At 32.4% G+C, this 12,939-nt stretch overlaps 1 long non-coding RNA gene across 1 annotated transcript; it reads left to right on the plus strand.

Annotated features, from left to right (window-relative positions):
• The first annotated feature begins 3,119 nt into the window (after positions 1–3,119).
• Positions 3,120–9,273, plus strand: LOC147812685 (uncharacterized). Its single transcript, XR_015432307.1, has 2 exons — positions 3,120–3,545; positions 3,811–9,273. It is a non-coding gene; the product is annotated as an uncharacterized LOC147812685 (long non-coding RNA).
• Positions 9,274–12,939: the final 3,666 nt, after the last annotated feature.

Below are 12,939 nucleotides of genomic sequence, written 5' to 3' on the forward strand. Positions count from 1 at the left end.
ACTTTAGTAGAAATGGCAAGAACTTTGAGGAATTCCAATTCAGAAATAAATTTTCCTTCATCATTATGGGCAGAACTGATAAATACGTCTGTGTACATATTAAACAGAACAGGAAAAAGTTCATTACCAAACATAAGTCCTTATGAACTATGGATGGGGCAAAGACCCAGAATAAAACATATGCGGATAGTAGGATCATCATGCTATGTCCATATACCAAGACAGAAGCGTAGAAAAATGGATAAGGAAGCAATAAAAGGTTATCTATTGGGATATGATGGTGATGAAAGATATCGTATCTGGATAAAGGAAAACAATAATGTTATCTGTTCTCGAGATGTATTATTTGATGAGAAACCTCTAACTAATTGTGAAGATTCTGCAGTAATACCTTTGATTGATACAATGAGTAAGTTACCTACAGAAGCTGAAAATGAGGGAAAGCTTGATCAAAATTACTTAAAAGAGAAAATGAGTTCAGAAAATGAAAGTGAAGATAGAGAAAATTTATTTACCATGAAACTGAGAAATCGCAGTGAACTAAAACAGCCTAAAAGTTTTGAAGACTATGTAATGGCAGCTGAAAGCTTCATATCAGATTCAAATGAGCCAGAGTCATACGAAGAAGCTATCAATTGTAAAGAACACAATTGTTGGTTAAAAGCCATGGATGCTGAAATCAAATCACTAAAAGAAAACCAAACATGGATATTAACACCTTTACCAGAGAAAGCTAAGGCTTTGCCTTGTAAGTGGGTGTTTCGTATCAAGAAAAATCCTGACGGTACTATAGATAAGTATAAAGCAAGACTTGTGATTAAAGGATTTAATCAAAGAAAGGGTATTGATTACAATCAAACTTTTAGTCCAGTTACTAAGTTAGGAACTGTACGTTCAATAATAAGTATTGCAGCTTGTGAGAATATGCATCTTACACAATTTGATGTATCAACTGCCTTTTTATATGGTGATTTAGAGGAAACCATTTACATGTATCAACCTGAAGGTTACACTAATGGCACCAACGATGTATGCAAACTCAAGAAAAGTTTGTATGGCCTTAAACAAGCTCCTCGTTGTTGGCATAAATGTTTTGGTAGATTCCTGTTAAACCTTGGCTTTATAGTTAATGAAGCGGATCAGTGTTTATTCATTCGCGAGAAAGAAGATAAAAAGCTACTCGTAGCTCTCTATGTAGATGATGGACTAGTTGCTGCTACTCACGAAGAAGAGTCAAGAGACTTCATAAATCAGTTGAAAGCTCAGTTCAAAATTACAAGCAAGCCAGCATCATATTTTTTAGGAGTAGAAATTTATAGACTTGATGATGGAAGCATTAAACTTGGACAAGAAGCTTACGCCACAAAGATACTACAGCGGTTTGGTATGAGTAATTGTAGACCAGTTCATACACCTATTTTGAAAGAGGAAAAATCATGCTCAAGTGAAGAAGAGGATAAAACAGTATTTTCTTATCGTGAAGCTGTCGGTGCATTAATGTATCTTATGATGGGCACTAGACCTGACTTGGCATACGCTATAAGCGTTTTGCCACGTAAATTAGAAAATCCTGCCAAAGAAGATTTTATTAAAGTAAAACGTGTATTTCGATACATTGCGAGTTCCAAGCAAAAATGTATTATTTATAAATCAGGCTACAAACCCGGAATTCTAGAATATTTTAGTGATGCTGACTTTGGAGGCTGCTTGAAGACAGGAAGATCGACGAGTGGAGTTTTAGTTTTGCATGCAGGTGGGGTTATATCTTGGTTAAGTCAGCGTCAACCTATGGTAGCAATATCAACCACAGAGGCTGAGATAGTTGCTGCAAATGAAGCCGCAAAAGAATTAATTTGGCTTAAAAGACTCTTCAATGGAATTTCCTCCTTGACAGAAGTGCCAACAATTTTTGTTGATAATAGTGCAGCTGTCAGATTGGCTCAAAATCCCGAGTTTCATCGTAGAACGAAGCACATCAGTATAAAACATTTCTTCATTCGTGAAAAGGTTTTAGAAGAAGAAATTAGTGTGCAGCAGATCTCAACGGAGGTGCAAACTGCAGATATATTGACGAAACCCTTGCCTAAGCCAAGACTTTTAAAGCTATGTGAAAAGATGGGACTCTTATGAACTCTTAACATTTAAGTGTTACTTAGAAATTAGTAGTTTAGTTTTTTTTTCTTTTTAACAAGGGAAAGTATTGATGTAGATGTGTTAATAAGAAAGAAAAAACATTGGTATTTACATATTTAGAAAATCTGGGAGCACATCAGCACTACTAATTTAACTTTCACCTATGAAGCCCGTGCTCTTTATTATTTTTATATATATTACGATCATCGTTCCATTTTGTTTCTTTTTGTAGTATACTCAATAAACCATTAGTTTAACTTTGAGATGTTATGTTCAGTTATTACTTGCATAACTCAATAATTTCTACAGAATAAAAAGTAATAAATAGATTTTTGTTTTTGATTAGGCGCGACAGTGAATTAATAATCTGCATTAGTAAGGAAATAAAAAGAAACCGTTACATACGAGAAGAACTAAATATTTTATGCTCGTTTTAAAAGCTTAAGTCTTTGACTTATTTTAAATGTAATTCTATTAATAAAAATAAGCTTAAGTAATCAAAGATACTTTTTAAAGATGGGAAATAAATATGTAATGCCAATTGCGGCATCACACTCTTCGTCCCCTTACCGCCCAAAACATACTCAACACATCCTACCGCCCAAAACAAGTCCACAGCTTCTCAGCATGCTCCTGCCGCCCCCAGGGGGGCGTTATCGCCCCCCGTGAAAAACAATGTTCTTGACTCTGCGCAGCATAACAAATCAAGAATCCAAAACTAAAGCTGATGCGTTTTCAGGAAGAAAAAAAAAATTATTTTTGAAAGTAGATAAAGAAACTGCAAACTTTTCAGAATCATTTTATAATAGGAAAGGAAATTTTTTTGAAAAAAAGTATTATTATTAAGTACTTCTGTAAGAAAGTAGCGCACTTTTATGATTTGTAGCGTTTGAAAAATAATGAGTAGCCCAAAAAGTAGCGGGTAGCCAAAATTCGATTTTGTGCAGCGGCGACTTTTAAATTAGCCAAATCCGTTACTTGTAGCCCAATCTGGCAACACTGGATTAGTTGGCACAGACGTCATAGGTCACAAGCGTGGGTATTGGTTCTCATTTTTTTGAAGTGCAAGTTCCTGATTATTCACAGCGGCTCCAGAGACTTACCAACAATGAAAATGTATCAATAGAGACTTATATTTTCTTAATTTTGATGTCTGCTTTTTAAAAGAAATAGATAGGCGGAAATGTGACGAATAAGGTTAAATGTAAACAAACAATTAAAGTAAAGAAGTTTATTTGTAGACCCTTAATTGGTTTTTTATCCTCCTAAAACTATTAAGATTAATTCACACTACTAATAAGCATTGAAAATGGTCATAAACACAACTAGGTTGTAAAAAATAACTGCAATGCTCGATAAAAAGTATATTTCACATTTATTTGGCTTTTTAAGTCTAGAAAGAGTAACGTTAGGTAAGATGACCAAAAAAGAAATAACTCGAGATAATTAATTTTATTCAATAATATTTATATTTTGTTTATATTTCTTTGAAATATTTACTTGTTTTCAAAAACGAATGCTTAAAGTTCAGACTGCTTTGTTAAGGAGAATAAAATTTCTTGATAAAGTTTTTAAGCGAAAATGAACTTAAGAAGCCGTTTAAGATTAGAAACGTTGTTAAATATTATTCTGAAATCTTTAAACTTTTTGATAAGCCAATTTTTGTTTGTTTCGCAGTTTTAGATGCATTATTGTAGTGTTTGTTGAAGATGCAGTTAAAGAAAGAACAATTCTTGTGTATATTTCTTATTCTAGTGCCATGAGAATATTTCCGTTCCTGTGTGTATCAACAATCATCGCTTAGGTGACAAAGGGTTTTTTAACTTGCGAAATTTTAGAAACAATCATGAAGTGGTTTTTATATTTACACTTCAATAAGCACTCTTAAAGAATTGTTAAAAAGATAAAAGCAAGTAAAGAAAAACACATTTCAGGAAGGAAAAAAAATATTAATGTTTGTAAAAGAAAAAAAAAAACATTTCCTGACAGGTTTTGTTTTGATTTAAATTATGAATGTTTTCATGAAAAAATTTTCTTTTCCTTATTTAATAATATTTTTTATTATTAATATGGATTGATTTTCTCATGTTTAATGTTTTTTAATGTTATCTTCATCTGAATATCTGTACTGCTGTTCGTTTTTTCTTACTAAATTTTGTGCAAAATACATTTATCAGCGGCAGCAAATCAAAGCCTGACTTCTTGCAAGATTTTGTATTGAATTCTTACAAGACCATTTCTCTATATGTCCTTCAATTTACTATTTAAAATACTCATAAGTACAAAAAAGTTCTGTTAATTCTAATTCATTCATATACTACAGTCCCTGACTGAATTATTAGATTCTATGTAAAATCTTAATTATCAGAGGTGATACACTATACACAGCTTTATTGTTTTTTACGCGGCTGTTTGCACTTGTTTACGTTCAGATATCAATGGGTTAACATTGTAATGCAATATGTAAAAAAAAAATACAAATGGGAAGTATATAACAAAAATCTCCCAATTAAAAACCCATTACATGTTTGTTTAAATATAAAAGTATTGCCTAGAAAATCATGCAAAACATGTCATTATTAAAACATTAATGGGCATCTAATCATTGGGTCTAATTATTATAATATGCTTATATAGTACCTGATATAATAATTATTCGATATTTATGTAATATATCGTCTCATGTATCCAATCGTAGAATTTATGATATATCGTCTCATTTAACTCATTGATACACGATTGTAAACAAGTGCAAACCGGTTTCAGTCGAGTAAAAACAATCAAGCTGTATAGTATCACCTGATAATTGAGATTTTACACATAATCTTATACTGCATCGAATAATTTGGCCACGTACTTTGCATTTGCTACCACTGATAAAATATTTCCTGAAATTCATTGTAAATTCTTATTAAAACTGCACCAAATTACCACAATACTGGTATTCAGTATTTCCAAAATTTATTAAGCTTCCTCTGCGTATGACAATTTCCTACGATTCCCCTAAACGAATTTCCCCATAACATTTTCTCAATTTTGTTTCTCATCATGTAGCTTATTTTATTTATTTCAATTAATAAAAAATTACCAATATTAATTTAGCATTGGAATCAATGATATCATCAAAACAAACATGTATATCTTTTACACATTAACTTCAGAACCCCTTTGACTCCAAAATGTTATCGAATGTTTTTCACAAGCGATTTCAATTTTAGTCATTTACTTGATCCACTTGTGTTGGGGTCATTAAAACCAGATCGATTGACAAAATTTAGCTTGATTAAAAACGACTCGTACTGTTTGTACAATTTTGTGTAAAAAAAACTTTTCCAATCATGATTAATAGAGCCGCGATGGTTCAGGGGATAGTGCGTTCGCCTCCCAATGAGGTGAATCCCAGCGATGATTGCTCGATATGAATTCCGCATCCGGCTTGCACCGACCACAGTGCTGACGTGAAATATCCTCTGAGGTAGACGAATCTTGGGTTAGAGTCCTTTTGCCGTCAGGTTAGCTTTGGGAGGCTCTCGTGGTCTTCCTCTCCTTGTAAAACAAATGCGGGTTAGTTCTATCCAAAAAAGTCCTCCACGAAGGCAAATTTCTCCCAATCCAGTAGTTCCCTTGTCTTCTGTATTGGGTTCAAAATGAGAAGGCAACGGAGTTGAACATCAGTAATCGTAATCTCAAAAATTGGGCCAGCTGTTCAACAACTATTATAAAGTATAAATTTAAAATTATTCACTTTACATATATGCAATAAAAGGATATTTCACGTCCTCCACTTCCCATGTCGAAATATTATTATCTTTTTAGTATTACATATAAATATATAAAACTATTGGTGAACAGTAATTTTTTTTTAAGTAAATATTTTTTTAAATAGCGTTTATATTGTTATAACATTAATATTGTTAACTAATTTGATGAGTTCACAACCGAAATTTAATATATCTGCCCCTACTAAAAGGGGGGATATATTAAATAATATTTTTGCTTGCATCTCATTGTGCATGAAGCTGATAGTTAAACCTTTTAGCAGATCTCTTTAACTGTTATTTGTAATAGTATATTAATGTTATTTGCACAAAAGTGGTAATAGTAAAATGGTTTTATAAGATTAGACCACCTTTCTAAATAACTTTATCTTAAAGTGTAGCACAGAATTTGCCTTATAGTAATATTAAAAAAAGAATTCTCATAGTTTTAAACTATTGAATTAAAAGCGCAATAATAGCAGTACAGAAAAATAAAATTAACTTAGGGTTAGGCAACTCTACATGTACGGTTGGGGACGCTACTACTCACCCCCCTCCCTTCTTATTCTTTGTTAAAATGTGTTAACAGATTTAATCAATATGAAGAATGCATTCTTAAAGAAATATCTTTATTGACAGTACCGTTTACCGATAGTGTAAAATGCAGAATAAACCAATAAAAAGAGAAAATTTTTCTTCTCCTCACCAACCCTTGTAGTGGTGGAGGGAAGAGCACAGGAACCACATTAAACCTTGGTGGACTGGTTTACATTATGAATACAGCTAGCCTTCTTCCCCTCTCTATAGTTTGTCTGGAACCGAGGCGGTGTTTAAGGCTCTTTTTCTTCGGTCTGTTGTGTTAGAGTGAAGAGAAGCTACCCTCCCTGAAATGCGTTATTCTTATTTCCATAACAGCAGATGGCCACAGACGGTGGAAGTTCTTACCGTATTCATTCTTTGACGGGGGTGCACTCCTTAAACTGTTCTAAGTTCTCAATTTCACACAAAGTCGTCGGGCCACACAAAATTGGCGGAGATGATCAAAATTGCGGCATGTCTTCGTATCATCCTGCGGAATGTTTCCCAGATCGTCACCAGTAGCCTGTACAGCAACGTAAATAAAGGTTTCTTTTTTGTTTTTTTTTAAGCAAAAAACAATTGCATTAAATTGGAATCAAATTGGTTGAAAACTTTCTTCAAAATATCCTTCGCTGTAAAGAATCAATCTGAAGTATGTGTACTCATTCATTCATCATTTCATTTTCTATCCATAACCTAAATAAATAATTGTCAAATATTTATTACCCTTCCTCGGACAGAGTGAGATAAAAAATTAAATAAGCAATAAATCAACAACATTATGAAATCTTATACAAAACTGAAAAACATAAACAAATGAAACTATAATAATTTCAGTTTCTTTTATTCCGCCCTTAACCGTCTCTGATAAGACTTTTCTGTAATTGTAAAGAACTGGAGAGCCTGCAAAAGAATGGAAGGCGCTGTTGTGCCACTAATGGTGATGATGAATCGTTGAGGTTGAAAATAAATTTGGATTTAAGAAGATATTGCTGCAGATTCACTCCATAAATTCTGTTGCCGGGTCTCTACATAACCCATTTTCTCTCACACATGCTTCTTTCACTTCTATTATTTGTGATATTTCACTTCAAAACTGAATGACTATCATTCAAAACCATTTAAAAAGGTTTTGAATTGAAAACTCTTACTTTTAAAGTTTGAATATTTAACATAAAATGTAGAGCGACAAAGACATGGACTTTTTAGTGTAAACTTATTCTCTAAATTGATGAATTTTCAATTGAATCAATTTTCGTCTTCGTCAAATTGACACGAAGCAGCACAGTTATTTGTAGTCTCCGAAAAGGAAATAACTTCAAGTTAAAACCGCGGACTATAAGAAATTCTTTTTTTTTTTTTTTCTTAATAAAAAAATCTATTATAACAGAAAATACAAGCCAGAAGAGAAAAATTACGTTTTGCTGAACAATCTATTCTTAAATTGCTTCATGTAACAAACTTTTTAACTGGAACCAGTTGATTTAATTATCGAGGGACTCCGTTGTCATTTCAAATTTTATTGAAAAGGCTTAGGTATGCAAAAAATTTCAATACTGTTTCACTCTCAACTAAATAAATTTTACAACCAAAATATTTTTAAAATAAAAAAAGATAGCTCGTTTTTTTTAATGCTGTTTAATTTTGATTAAAATTATCTCATTTAATAATAGAATAATTTATATGTTATGGTGTACCAACGGTCCGTGAAAAGGTTATAGCTTTCGAAGGCCTTTTTTTGTTAACAGTTTTTTTTAAAGATTTTTAAACCTGTAATTGTATTTGGATTCCATCAGAAATCTATTAATGTTTCGGTAAACCAAAACGAAATTATTGAAAGTGAAATGCCACTATAAAAGAAATAGGATTTTTTTAAACAAATAAAATTGTATTGAATAAATTATTGAAAGGGCATTATACATTACAAAAAACATTTATTAAAAAAATTGCTATAGTATTTGCCATCAAACTTTTTTCACCTAAAGAACGTCTTGTATTCGGATGTAGTAGTTATAAAACCTGACTTGGATAGCCTACTAATTGGCAGGGCGCTGTACTCATGTTCGTGTGAACGAGAGTTCGAATCCAGCCGGCGAAAGACTCCCCTCGTTGTAAATGGTGACTGGTGCACGTTAAATCTGTCGGATCACAAAGTCGTCCATTCTACGTTCTAATTCTGATAACACCACCCTCTCTCGGCCGATTTCCACGCTGCATCAATGTAATCCTTATTCACCAAGAATACAATTATAATTAATCAGTTGAAATCAATATAACAACTGTGTTAGCTATACATTTTTAAACACGCGGAATCTCTTCTATTCTAAATGTTTCGTAGCCATGGAGTCAACTTGAACTATTGTTCTTCATTCAGCCATTTCTTGTCATAAATAAAAGTGATATTAAAGATATACAATGAGTTTTCAAGAGGAAAAATATTACCTATTGACAAGATGGGTCTTGTTTTGGATTTGATGGCGTCCACACACTTTTCAACTGTGTTCAAGAGTCATAGTAAGCAGTGCGCATGCGCCCTCTTTGCATGCGTTGCTATGGTGACATGTTCTGTTTTTCTTTTTATTTTCACTAACAGGCATTTTTAATGTATTTACATAATGAAAATAATGACTGTCTTGACGGTGATTTTAATATAAATTTGAATACTGAAGAAGTATTTTGTGACGTCTTAAAACATGTATATAGCCAGGATAGAATATGAAAAATCAATCCGACGACAAACATCAATGGAGACAGCAATCCATGATATTGAAATGTTTAACGGAGTCAATCCAGAAAAGAAAAAGCATTTAACCAATGAGTAACCAGTGATCCTAATTAGGCGATCACATTTTCTTAAATTTAACTTTGTTTCTAATTAATTTAATACCAAAATAAGGTAATACAATTTATTATCTGTCTACAGATGTTTTTTTTTTTAAATAATTTTTTACCCAAGTAATTTTTTCTTCAAACACATTATTTTAATAGAAATCATTTTAATAGTGGATAGTTTTGTTGTAAGTATACCTATAACAACTCTCACCACCTTGCCAAACGCGTTTAAATCGTAAATTCGGCGAATGAAATTGTGTTTTGGCGTAAGTATTGGTGAGTGATTCCACTGGAAAGAAATATATATATATATACATTTAACCCGATCATCAAAATCACGGCAGAATGAATTTTTCCAAACAAATCATTGTTTTTTATTCGATTACAGTAATTTTCGGTAGATGCCGCGCATAACCAAATAGAATTGGGTCCAAATTATATAAGCCTGAAACAAACTACAGTCAAATAGTTTTCTATGGGAAACAAATTAATCATAAAAAATTGTTAAGATTTGCATTTGGAGAAGACTTTCGAAAATTGATGAATACTTTTAATATTTGGGTAATTGAATGGTTAATAATTCGAAATCCTTAGCTCGGGCCCTGCTATATGAAAAGCTTTCAGTTTATTTAATAAACTGAATAAACTAAATTTTAGTTGATAAACTTAATGGATTATTTTTAAATTATAATAACTATCATAAGTCTAAATTATTCTAAGACAGTAAAAGTTATATGATACTGTGTTTCTTTCTGGCAAATGACAACATTACAACTAAGTATAACCGAAGAAGTGGGAAACAAGACAAATAAGAACCTTTAAAACAAGCTCAATAAAAGAAAAAATTTCACTGGTTACCCATTTGCAAAATGGCTGTTGTCTATTCTTTGACAACAACCATCGACTGATCAGACATAGAATCTATTGACTGGATAGACATTGAACAGCCAATCGAAATCAATAATATTCCTGCCATACTAATTTCTACGGTTGCCATAGGCCTATAGTGTCATGCCATATAAATGCCATACAGATCTCTACGGTTACCATAGGTGTATGGTATCTTGCCATACAAATTTCTATGGTAACCGTAGGTTGCCATAGATTACCATAGCTGTCTCTATGGTAAAAGTCCCGCAGTGAACTGATCGTTAAGACGCGGTTCCCAGCAGATCACCGAAGTCAAGCATCACTGGTTGCGGTCAGTGTGCGGGTGGTTGACCACTTGGATTAGTCTGCATAGGGACCGAGGGTGTACGGTATGGGTCCTCGTTAAACTGTTCTACCGTAAAGTGCATAATTTCGCGTGCAGGTCGTCGGGCTACCGAAGTGGGGGTGCACTCTGCAGAGGATCAAAATTGTAATGGCTTGTCTTCGGATCACCCTCAGGGATGTTTCCATGACCGTCGCCAATAGCTCATTGTACAGCTCGATTACGACGTAAATGAACTACAGCAACAACTCTATGGTAAATTTTCCAAAGGGTGTAGATGTAAAATGGATGAAAAAGCATGAGCTCATAAATCTAAACCTAATCATGTACCTTAAAAATAGAAATAAAACATTTTCATTTCTGTATAAGCAGAATTTTCATATTATTTAAATATTTCTTTTAATCTTCTTTCCTTTATTATGAGAAGCTCTCGGGATGAAAAATTTTTTGAAACAACGAATGTAAGGGCAATAACTTTTTATTAAACGCTGGGAGAAATGTAAACAAAGTTAATGAAGGCGACGTAACATAAAAGAAAAATGATTGATTATTTTCACAATCCTCCTTAATCACAATTTGTAGACTGACATCGGGTTTAATCTTTTCAAGTATCATGATTCTCTGAATCCTGTTTAAATCAATTTAGATTTTGACGTCATGTATTTACGTTTGCGTCAAGTGTCTCAATAAATTTGTCAAAAGAACGAGAAATCTGTCAGCCGCCGTCAAGGAAGAGAGATGCCTTATTATAAGAGCTTATCGAATTTTGCAAGTTCGAAATAAATAAGAGGCTTACTCTATTTTTTTTTTTAATAAAATGAGATCTTTCAGGAGGAAATTGATAAAAGCATATCAAAAAGTTGATTCTTTTCGTCTGGAGGAAAATCCTATCGAAACGAATGAAATGGTTTTCGTTAAAAATGAGAAGATGAAATTAGGCTTACCAGCGTTTTAGAAAAACTGATAATAAATGTTCTCTCCGCTCCAATCCTTTCTAACTTTAAAATCTCAAAACAAAAATATCTGAGCTAAAAGCTGAAGAATTTTCAAATATTCTTTTTAAAATATCATATATATATATATATATATATATATATATATATTATTAATGATCTCTAAAAGAGATAAAAAAATCTCATGTTGCAATCAGAGTGTATTAAAGACGATCAATGATTTATTTTGAAAGTTAAATGAGATAAGAAAATGCAACTTAACGAAAAACTAAGCTTTCCAGCAAAAAAATCTCTTCTCAATTTTAAGCAAACAAATTTTTATGATAGAACATGCAATGAAAATTTAAACAAAAACGTAATTGTTTAAAATAGTTTCATCAATTATGGTTTTTATTTTATTTTATAACCTTCGTTGAACAGCCGACTCTGTCTTGGGTTTGTGACTGCGAATGTTCAACTCCGCAGTCTTGGAATTTTGAACCCGATCTAGAAGATCAGGGAACTACTGTGTCAAGTATTGGGAGAAATTTGCCTTCGTGGAGGACTTTTTGGTGAAACTAACCAGCATTTGCCTTACATGGATAGGAAAACCGCGAAATACTCCCACGGTAGAGGTCTTTAACCCATGATTCGTCTACCTCTGATGGTATTTCACGTCAGCACTGTGGTCGGTGCAAGCCGGATGCGGAATTCATATCGAGCAATCATCGCTGGGATTCACCTCATTGGGAGGCGAGCGCTCTAACCCCTGAACCATCACGGCTCTATTAATCATAATTGGTAAATTTTTTTACACAAAATTACATGAGTACGAGTCGTTTTTATTCAAGCTAAATTTTGTCAATCGATCTGGTTTTAATGACCCCAACACAAGTGGACCAAGTAAATGACTAAAATTGAAATCACTTGTGAAAAACCTTCGATAACATTTTGGAGTATTATGATATTATCATTGATTCCAATGTTAAATTAATATTGGTAATATTTATTAATTGAAATAAGTAAAATAAGCAACGTGATGTAAGGCCCGAATTTTGATGACATTTGCATTTTTTGTCTTTTAGAGCATTTTTTTTAGATTTATAGGGCATTTTTCTTTAAATTTTGGAGCGTATTTTGCATTTTAATGCATTTTTTAAAGTTTTTTGTTAATTTTTTCCAATTTTTATTATTTTTTTTTATCAATTTTCATTATTACACTGGCTTCCAAACAATGAAGAAAATCTATAGAATATTAACAGGTGAAGCAAAATCTTTTCAAATTGAAAAAGAATTATCAGTAAGTGAGACCGTCTTTTTCAAGTACGCACCTGTAACATCAGTAGACGTTGAAAGAAGCTTCTGCAGGAATGAAAATTTACTTTCTGGCAAGAGACGCTCGTTTACATTTCAAATTATCAAAAAACATTTAATAATCCAATGTAATTCTGATATTTAGTAATATTATGATATGGAAGTTGTTATATCCATT

Source organism: Parasteatoda tepidariorum, chromosome 3 (assembly GCF_982258835.1).
Source record: "Parasteatoda tepidariorum strain Cologne lab strain chromosome 3, Ptep-v5.0, whole genome shotgun sequence".
Taxonomy (NCBI): domain Eukaryota; kingdom Metazoa; phylum Arthropoda; class Arachnida; order Araneae; family Theridiidae; genus Parasteatoda; species Parasteatoda tepidariorum.